This window comes from Dama dama, chromosome 24, assembly GCF_033118175.1.
Source record: "Dama dama isolate Ldn47 chromosome 24, ASM3311817v1, whole genome shotgun sequence".
NCBI classification, from domain to species: domain Eukaryota; kingdom Metazoa; phylum Chordata; class Mammalia; order Artiodactyla; family Cervidae; genus Dama; species Dama dama.
The window spans coordinates 22,024,133-22,034,194 of record NC_083704.1 but is presented as its reverse complement, the minus strand read 5'-3'; the positions used below and the strand labels follow the sequence as shown (position 1 = coordinate 22,034,194).

Sequence of the window (10,062 nt, the reverse complement as noted above, 5' to 3'; positions counted from 1 at the left end):
ATGTTTGATGGAAAACAAAATTCTATAAAGCAATTACTCCTCAATTAAAAAATAAAAAGGAGAGAGGTGGGAGAAAGCCACGTTGCCATGGAAGCACAGATTGGAATGATACATAAAAAACCCAAGGGACCTTCTCCTGCCATTTGCCGCTGAGCCTGCGCTCTGAGGGCTGAGGCCTGTGGCCGCGGGGAGCAGACGTGCATGGCAGGTGGTGCAAACGATAGGGACAGGCTCGTGCCTGGCAGCACGTGTTCCTGCTCCCAGCATTCTCAAAATGACATTTTCGAGATGGAGAATGGATTAGTGGTTGCCCGGAATTAGAGAATATATTTAAAGGATGCTTCAAAGAAGATGAAAAGTGGGCTTGTGTTTGTAGAACTGGCTAACCCTGTTCAGGGGAAGGAGCCATCTACTTGTTCAATATGTGTCTACCACAGCAGTTTGAAATAAAAGTTTTCAAGGAAAAAAAAAAAATTCTTGGTTTATAAATGAATCAGTTCCATCAGGAGGTCTTCTTCACTTTGCCACACCTATGGACCCGCTATTTCTGCTTCTCCACTACCTTATAAAGTCCAATAAAGAGGGGAAGTTTGAGCCCCTGGATCAAGTTGTGATGGATGACATGTTCCCAGATTGCATCTTGTTGCTGAAGCTTCCTGAACTTGAGAAGTTACTTTGACACGTGACAGAGGAAAAAGAAATAGATAAGAAGAAATACTAGAAGTACAGCAAAGAGAAGACATTAAAATGGCTAGAAAAAAAAGTTAATCAGACTATGGCAGCAATAAAAACCAATAAGGTAAATGTCACTGCCCAGGTACAGTCTACTGCATTTTTCTCTGGGGGCCAGGTTTCCAGTGACAAGGACGAGGATTATGTTCATTATGCCCAGGTCTGATATCTGATTACATCCCTAAACAATTAAGTGATGACTTATCTAAATATTTAAAGCTTCCAGAACCTCCAGCTTCAGTGCTGAACCCTCCGTCAAAGAAAGCAAAGTTATCAGATGAGACTGTAAAGGCAAAATAATAATAACATTAAGTTTAACTCCAAAGATTTCAAGACTGTAAAGGAAAAGAGCAAAAGACCACAGCTCAGAAGGCCCTGGCTAAAGTTGACAGAGTGGAATGAAAAGTATTGATTCCTTTTTTGGTGCAGAACATGTTAAAAAAAAAAATTGGAAAGATTTGAACCTTTGGAACTGAAATTGAGCAAAAATATCTTCCTTCTTCATGTCCCACTTTCATCCTTCCTCCTTGCTACTGTACTTCTGAACCTTTAATTACCTACCACCTTTTGAAAAAAGGTAGGATGAGGGCAATTTTCAGATTTACTCAAACATTTCTTTGTATTCGAATTTTGTGTTTCCTGAATATGGGAAAAGTAATTGTGAAACATCATGGCTTATAGCCTTTGGAGTTTACTTGACATCATGAAAAGTAATCAAGTCAGTAGAATTAACCTTTAGCACCACAAATTCCTCAGTAAACTGACATGTGACAATTAAAAAAAAAAGCCAAGGGATGCCAAGGGTTGCTGGCAACACCTCAAGAGAGGCATGAAACAGATTATCTTCTGGAGCCCTCAGTCTTGACAACACCCTGACTTTGAACCTCCAGCCTCCAGAACTGGGCAAGAATAAATTTGTTGTTTTAAGTCCAGTCTATGATACTTTGTTGCAGCAGCCCTGGGGAACTCATACCGATTGCTGAGGAATAACTAAATCAGTCTAAAAAAGAAATGGAAAATTTTGTTCAAGCCAAAATTGAGGATTTATAATGTGGTAAAAACATCTCAGAAAGCTCTGAGAACTACCTGTTAAGTCTACCTGTTAAGTCAAGGCACAGTTATATAGGTTTTTTGAAGAAAGAGGGCTGTACATCAAATGATGTATTACTGACAGTTTAGATAACCCAGAACTAAACACCATGTGATCCCTTATGAGATCAAGAAGGAATATTATTTCAAGGAGTTGTCTTCCTGATGCTAGAATATTGTTTTTTATGGTTGAGCAGCCCTTTCTGTCAATGGGGAAGGTCTGGCTGACACACAATGCAGATACACAATGCAGAATCAGGGCAGAGAAGATGTCAAAGAACAAAGTTTTTTTTATTGTATTTTTCTTGTCTTGCTATAAAATGTGAATTTTATTTCAGGAGGTGAGAAGATCTAAGTTTCTTTATTGCCAGCTTCACTACACTACATTCTCCCACCTCCAGGGCAGTCAGTGTCTGTACATTACCTTACACTGAATTTTTGTTCGTTTTTCATTTCTGTCTCTTGGGGATTTACTAGTATTATCCGTTGAGAATTCAGCCATGCATCAGTTTTCTGTTTTTTTATTCATTATTTCTGCTGTATCAGGACTGAGATGCAGCACACAAGGTCTTCCTTGTGACATACGCGATCTTTCATTTTGGTGCGCGGGCTCCAGAGACGCTCGTGGGTTCACTAGTTGTGGCGCACAGGCTTAGCTGCCCCACGGCATGTGGGATCTTAGTGCTCTGACCCTGGTTCGAACTAACGTCCCCAACATTGGAAGGCGGATTTTTAACCACTGGACCACTAGAGAAGTCCCTGTGTTAATTTTCTAAAATTGTTTTTCTGCAGCATGACTGAGGTATAATTTACAAACCATAAAATTAACCTATAGTGCAGGTAGTTTCATTTTTAGCAATTTTATGGAGCTGTACAATCAGCTCTAAAAACCAGATTTACAACATTTCCATTATATCACAAAGTTCTCTTGTACCCATACAGAAATTCCCACTCCCACCTCCAAGCAACTAATTATTCACTTTCTGTCACTTTTCTGGACATTTCACATAAGCAGAATCATACAGTATGTGGTCTCTTGGGTCCCTCTTCTTTCACTTAGTATTTTTTTTCCCCCAAGTTTCATGCATACTGTATATATATCAATTTTTTAAAATCATCTACCATATGTAGAAAGTGTTCAATATTGTTAGTCTTTAGGAAAATATAAGTGATATACCACTTCACACTGAGAAGATGACTACAGTAAAAAAAACCTGACAACAAGTGTGGGTGAAGATGTGGAGAAACTGGAACACACTACTGGTGGAAACATAAAAGGCACAGTCGAATGGTACATTTAGAAAACAGGCAGTATCTTTTTTTTTTTTTTCAGGCAGTATCTTTAAAAGTTAAACACACACCAGATGACCCAGCAGTTTCACCCCTAGGTATCTCCTCAAGAGAGGTGAAACGTATTTTCACACCAAGACTGACATGGGAGTTACTTATAGCAGCATTGTTCTTAGCAGCTTCCAACTGCCAACAGTTCAAACTGTAACTGAGCAGGACTCAAAGGGCCTCCCGGGGATAGACTTCCTCTGCTTTAGCACCTCCCTAAGTACCTAGATAATAGGATCTGATGGCGTATTTCCTGAGGTGTTTTATAGATGCCAAACCCCCTGCTAAATGGAAGGAGTTAATGACCATGAGTGCATAGCCCCCCGACCTTCTGTCACCTAAGGACTGATAATGTGATGTGGTACCACCCAGTTACCTATCAGCCAGTCAGAGAATGGGGCACAAACTGACCACAAACCCTGGGACACCTCTCACCTTACCTTTAAAAATGCTTTGCTGAAATCTGTAGGGGAGTTGGCCTTTTTGAGCACTAGCTGTCCTAAACTCCTTACCTGGTGCCCTACTATGAACCCTGTACCTTCCTTCACCACAACCTGGTGTCAGTGGATGGGCTTTACTGTGCCCGGAGATGTGGGTGAGCTAACCCAAGTTTGGTTTGGTAACAAAATGTCCACTGAGAGGTAAGTAAATGAAATGTGGCATGCCTACAAAATGGAATATTACTCCCAATAAATAAAAAGTGCTGATACATGTTATGCCCGATGTCCGAATCCCCGAGCGGGAAGAGGGAGAAGGCTTCCAAGACAATGCAACTCGCAAAAAGGGAAGTTTATTACTGTCTCGAGCCAGGGCTTTCTGCCACAAACATCACAGTGGTGCAGGGTCAGAAAGCGCCGAGCTCAAGCTTGTTACACAAATTTATAAGATATGCAAAAGCGGTTAGTAGCTGGCTTAAGCGGATTGGTTACATGTTTGCAAAGCAATTCTATTAGTACAGACTTTCGCGGGCTTTTCAGCTCTCCCTTTGTTCTTACTGGGCGCATATTGATTGGCTGGCTCCAGGTTACCTGATGGGGGTAGGGAATCTTATCATTTCGGGGGAAGCTAAAACTTAGGTCCAAGCCACCCGTCATGGTATTAACCCTGGCAGCCTCACATTCCCCCCTGTCTTCTTGTTCCTGTAGAGGAATCTTTTTCTTCATCCTGGGCTACCATCTGATATTGCTGCCTCAATACCATAATCTGAATGGTATTTAGACGTTCTTTAATAAATGACATTAGCCAGTTTAAAATACAAGGGCCAAATGTAAGTGTTAATAATAGCACTATAAGCGGGCCCAGGAGGGTGGAAACTAAGGTGGTCAGCCAGGGGGAGAGTTGAAACCAAGACTCAAACCATCCCTGTTGGGCCTCCCGTTCCCTCTTTCGTTGCGCCAGCCCTTCTCTTACTTTTGCCATAGGTTTTCTTACCACTCCTGTATGGTCTGCATAGAAACAACATTTTTCTCCCAGAGCCGCGCAGACCCCACCCTGTTGGAGAAAAATCAAGTCCAATCCTCTCTTATTCTGCAAGACCACCTCAGACAAGGAAGTCAGAGACTTCTCTAAGTGGCTGATTGATTTTTCTATGCGAGTTATATCTTCATCTATGGCGGCTCGTAGGGAAGAAAACCCTTGGCCTTGCAGAGATAGTGAAGCTATTCCTGTCCCTGCTCCTGCCAGCTCAAGACTGAAGAAGGCTGCCATGGTGATCGCACTGATTGGCTCTCTCTTTTGTCTTAGCAATTCTCGGTCCCAATGTGAGTACATAACCTCTTCAGAGTGGTATAAGATTTTTGGCATTACAGCAACCAGGACACAGAATTTTTAACTCTGGTTAAAAACCTTCACATTTAAACATGGGGTTAGCCCAGTATGTGAACAAATCCACCAGCCCCCAACCTCTGGCACAATCCAATTTTTGCCATATAAGCGTAGGTTACTAATAGTCCGGGCACAGAGGGAAGTTTTATCACGTGGCACTGTGCCCAAACAGAGTCCCTGTCCCCAAACTTCATTCATTGTGAGGCCAACCTTGCGTTCTTCCCATCGGCATGGGGGTGGGTTCTGGCCTGAAGATAAGTGGTAAGAGACATTGAGGCCTATGGCCTCATAGAAGGGGGGGTGAAGATTATAACAAAGCCAACAGGACTGGGTTGCATTAGGGTTGGTATGGTTTAAGACCGTAAAGGCTGCATTCACTAAGGCCCATAGGGGGTCCTGAATTGCTGAGCTAATGGTAACAGCCAGAGGGCCAGGGGTTTCTGTCAGTTTGCCTCTGAGGCTCGGGGTAGAGGAGATGTTAAATGTTCCTGGCAAGCTTGGTCTGAAGGGGGTTGGCTTGGGGGTCGCCTTGTGCCCCTGTAATGCTTTGACCAGATTGGGACCTAAACTATGTACCTGCACCGGCTCAATAACCTGTTTAATGATTAAAAGCTCGCCTGGGTAGGGGCCGGGCCAATTTACGTGAAGCTGAAAACCCCAAGTCAGTCCTGAGGTCCAGCGGTTTTTTTTCGCCCGTTCCTGGTTAAATCGTACTCGTACCTGAGGCCCCTGGTGTCTACGGTCCTTGAAGGTGAAGCTAACTAGATCTCTGTTTCCGACATCCCACCTCTGGGGTCCATCACAAGAGGTCACACAACTCCAGCTCCTGCAATAATAGCTTTTTATGCCACCACAGGTTTTCCAGTTATTTTTTACATAGCCCGGGCAAGCCCAAAACCCCAACCTATGGTTTTTTATCTCATCTCTATACTACTTATCATAGAGACCATCCTGCTTTGCGAAGAGGCTTGAGAGGTCGAAGTTCAGGTCCGGCCACCAGGTGTTTGGAGGGTGGATTCCTGAGGTCTCATTGAGCAGCTCATGAGTTTGCCCGTCGTTGAGTTTCCATGTGATCTTAGCAGGTTGATGGGGGTTATGACTGGTCGCTCCTGGGTCGATGAGAGCTGCCATCAGCAGGAGAATTAGGAGGCCTCCCAGCGGACGAGTTTCAGTTTCAAAGGATTTGACGGGTGAGGACTCGCCTTCCATTCTGCTCGTGCTTTTTCCTGTTCTTCCGATGTGGCTTGCCGCACGTGATTGCAGTGAACCCAGGGTCCAATCCCGTCGACCTTGACAGCGGTAGGAGTGGTAAGGAGAACAACATAAGGGCCTTTCCATCTAGGTTCTAATACTTTAGATTGGTGTCGTTTTACCCAAACCCAATCACCTGGGCCAATATTATGTGAGGGGAGGGTCCTCTTGTTTTGGCCCTCATGTATCTCTCGAATCAATTTCCAAACATGGTTATGCACCTTACTTAATGCTATCAGAGTTTGCTGGAATTGTCCCAAAGTAGGGGGTGGCAGACATTTTCCTTCGAAAATAGGATACACAGGAGGGGGTCTTCTATACAGAATCTCAAAAGGAGTAAGATTCAGCTTATAAGGGGTGTTACGTGCCCGAAAGAGTGCAAAGGGGAGGAGGGTCACCCAGTCCCCGCCAGTCTCTATTGCCAACTTTGTCAAAGTTTCTTTTAGGGTCCGATTCATTCTCTCAACCTGTCCTGAGCTCTGGGGATTATATTCACAATGTAACTTCCATTTCGTCCCCAGAGCTTGGGCCAGCCCTTGTACAATCTGGCTCACAAAGGCAGGTCCATTATCAGAGCCCATAGTCACTGGCAGCCCATACCTAGGCACTATCTCCTCTAAGATCTTTTTAGCAACCACTATTGCTGTCTCTCCCTTAGTGGGGAAAGCTTCTACCCACCCCGAGAAGGTATCTACCAGTACCAACAGATAGCGGTACCCATACTTGCCTGGCCTTACCTCGGTGAAATCTATCTCCCAATGTTGCCCTGGCTTTTCCCCTTGGTACCTCGTCCCCGAGTGCTGCTTCTTCTCTGCCCTCATCAGCTGGCATGCTTCGCAGGCTTGAATTATCTCTCGTACAGTTGCATTTTGTCGAGGGAACCTCAGGCAGGCCATCTGGAGAAGTGTTAGGGTCTTTTTTTCTCCCAAGTGTGTAGTTGTGTGCAGGTGTTCACACAGGTGACGACCCAGGGTGGCAGGCAAGATCAGGTTGTTGTTTTGGTCTCGGTACCATCCATCTTGGTCATCTTTCTGGAGGGTGGTATCCTTGTTGATCCAGGCGAGATCAGGGAGGGAATATTCGGGAACTGGTGGCAAGGTCCCCATACCAGGGGATGGAAGTCCCACGGCTAATATGGGGGCGGCATAGTCCCGGCTAGCCGCTTCTCGAGCGGCCGCATCAGCAGCACGATTGCCTCGCGCCTTAGGGTCTTCTCCCTTCTGGTGACCGGGGACATGTACTATAGCTACTGCCCGGGGTAGTTGGACAGCTTCCAAGAGCCTGTGAATCTCAGGCAGATTTTTGACCTCTTTTCCCTCAGCTGTCCGAAATCCCCTTTCTTGGTATATGGGACCTTGAATATGGGCAGTGCTGAAAGCATATCGGCTGTCAGTAAAAATGGTGACTCTCTTCCCTTTGGCTTGCTCCAGAGCCTGTATTAGGGCAATCAATTCTGCTTTTTGTGCAGAAGTGTTTGGGGGTAGTGTCTCAGCCCATATCGTCCGCCCTGAATCATCAACTATGGCGGCTCCCGCCTTCCTTTGCCCATCTTTTACATAACTGCTCCCATCGGTGAACCATACTAGCTCACTGTTGCTTAGGGGTACATCAGTTAAGTCTTTTCGTGCCGCCAGGGCCTCAGCCAGTATCTCACTGCAATCATGGAGAGGGCTGTCCTTCTCTGGGTTGGGTAGGAGCGTGGCCGGATTTAGGGAGCAAGGGGTCTGAAAACGCACCCGTGGGGCATCGAGCAGCAAGGCCTGGTAGTGTGGAAGCGGGCATTGGAGATCCACTTACCCGGCGGCTGCTTTAAAACCCATTCCACGGCGTGGGGGGTGTAAACCGAGAGTTGCTGTCCGTATGTCAACTTGTCAGCGTCGCGGACGAGGAGGGCTGTAGCTGCAATGATGCGAAGGCAAGGGGGCCACCCAGCGGCCACCGGGTCTAATCGCTTCGAAAGGTATGCTACCGGCCGCTTCCATGGTCCCCATTGTTGAGTCAAGACCCCCTTTCCTATTCCTTGCTTTTTATCTACAAACAGCTGGAATGGCTTATTTGGGTTAGGCAGGGCAAGGGCTGGGGCTTCTAGTAGGGCCCGTCTGAGTGTCTGGAAAGCCTGTTTCATTGGCTCAGTCCAAGTCCACTTTGGGGTCTCTTTACTTCCCTCATATAAGGGCCGGGCCTTCTCAGCAAACCCCATAATCCACAGTCTGCAATATCCAACAGTCCCCAGAAACTCTTTCACCTGGCGGAGGTTTTTGGGCTCTGGTATCTGCAATATTGTTTCTTTCATGGCCTGGGTTAGCCACCTTTGCCCCTGCCTGATCTTATACCCCAAATAGGTGACCTCTTGCCGGGCTATTTGTGCCTTTTTTGCGCTAGCGCGATACCCCAAGATGCCTAGTGTCTGTAATAGGTCCCCAGTGGCACGGCTGCAAGCTTCCTCTGTGGTTCCAGCCAACATAAGGTCATCTACATATTGTAGCAGAATGACCTCTGGGTGGCAAGCCCGATATTCGTAGAGGTCCTCACTCAGAGCCTCATTAAACAAGGTAGGGGAGTTCTTGAACCCCTGTGGGAGGCGGGTCCAAGTTAATTGTACTACCGGTTGGCCCTCCCCCTCAGTCCACTCAAAGGCAAATATCTCCTGGCTCTGGACTGCCAGGGGTAGGCTGAAAAAGGCATCCTTCAAGTCCAGCACAGTGTACCAAGTGTACTCAGGCAGTAAACTGCTCAGGAGGGTATACGGGTTAGGGACAGTTGGGTGTATGTCATTCACCCGTTTGTTGACTTCTCGCAGGTCTTGGACAGGTCTGTAATCTGTCCCCCCTGGCTTCTTCACCGGCAGTAAGGGGGTGTTCCAAGGGGATTGGCATCGCCTGAGAATTTCGGCCTCCATGAGCCGTCGAATGTGGGGAGTGATCCCCCGCCGAGCTTCTTGGCTCATAGGGTACTGTCTCACCCTCACAGGAACTGCCTCGGCCTTTAGCTCGATGACGACCGGATGTCTCTGTTTAGCTAGTCCCATTCCTGCTGTTTCTGCCCAGGCCAATGGATATTTATGGACCCACGGTTGTACATCTAGTGCTATGGTCTCTGAGGGCTTAGGCGCAAAAAGTCTGTATTCATCCCTTAAGGCTAGGGACAAGACATGTATCGGTTGTCCAAGTCCATCCGTGACTGACATTCCCCCGGGGTCAAAATGGATCTGAGCATTAACTTTAGTCAACAAGTCTCTTCCAAGTAGAGGGGCTGGCCATTCTGATATCACCAAAAACGAATGGGACACCTGGTGGGTCCCCAGATTTACTTTCCGTTCTGTGGTCCAACAATATCTTTTTGTCCCCGTGGCTCCTTGCACTAAGCTGGCTTTCTTAGACATTGGTCCCAGTTTTTTATTTAAAACAGAGTGTTGGGCGCCAGTATCTACCATGAAGCCAACGGGTTTCCCCTCCACATGTATGGTTACCCAGGACTCGGGGAGGGGTGCCGAGTCTCGACTCCCCTAGTCACTGTCTTCCCCCGCATATAGAACTCGAGTTCCAGGGGGGATTTTCTCTCTCTGGGTCATTCCTCTCCTTGAGTCCCTCTTAGGGCACTCGTTTTTCCAGTGCCCCTGTTCTTTGCAGTAGGCGCACTGATCCTTCTTTAGGGCCTGCCTTTTTGGTTTTTCTTTTTCTCCCGTCCGGGGGTTTCGAGGTTCCCTCAATTCTGTTCCGGCCTTTAACCCCGCAAAAAGAATCTGGGCTAGCTCCTTCTGGTTCTTCCGGTTTTCCCTCGCCCTATGTTCCCTGTCTTCCCTCCTGATCTTCTCCGCTAATTCCCTTT

General features: G+C 46.6%; 1 pseudogene; it reads left to right on the top strand.

The window, feature by feature from the left end:
- The first annotated feature begins 336 nt into the window (after window positions 1-336).
- On the top strand, window positions 337-1,208 carry LOC133045580 (ribonuclease H2 subunit B-like; annotated as a pseudogene).
- The last annotated feature ends 8,854 nt before the right edge of the window (window positions 1,209-10,062 follow it).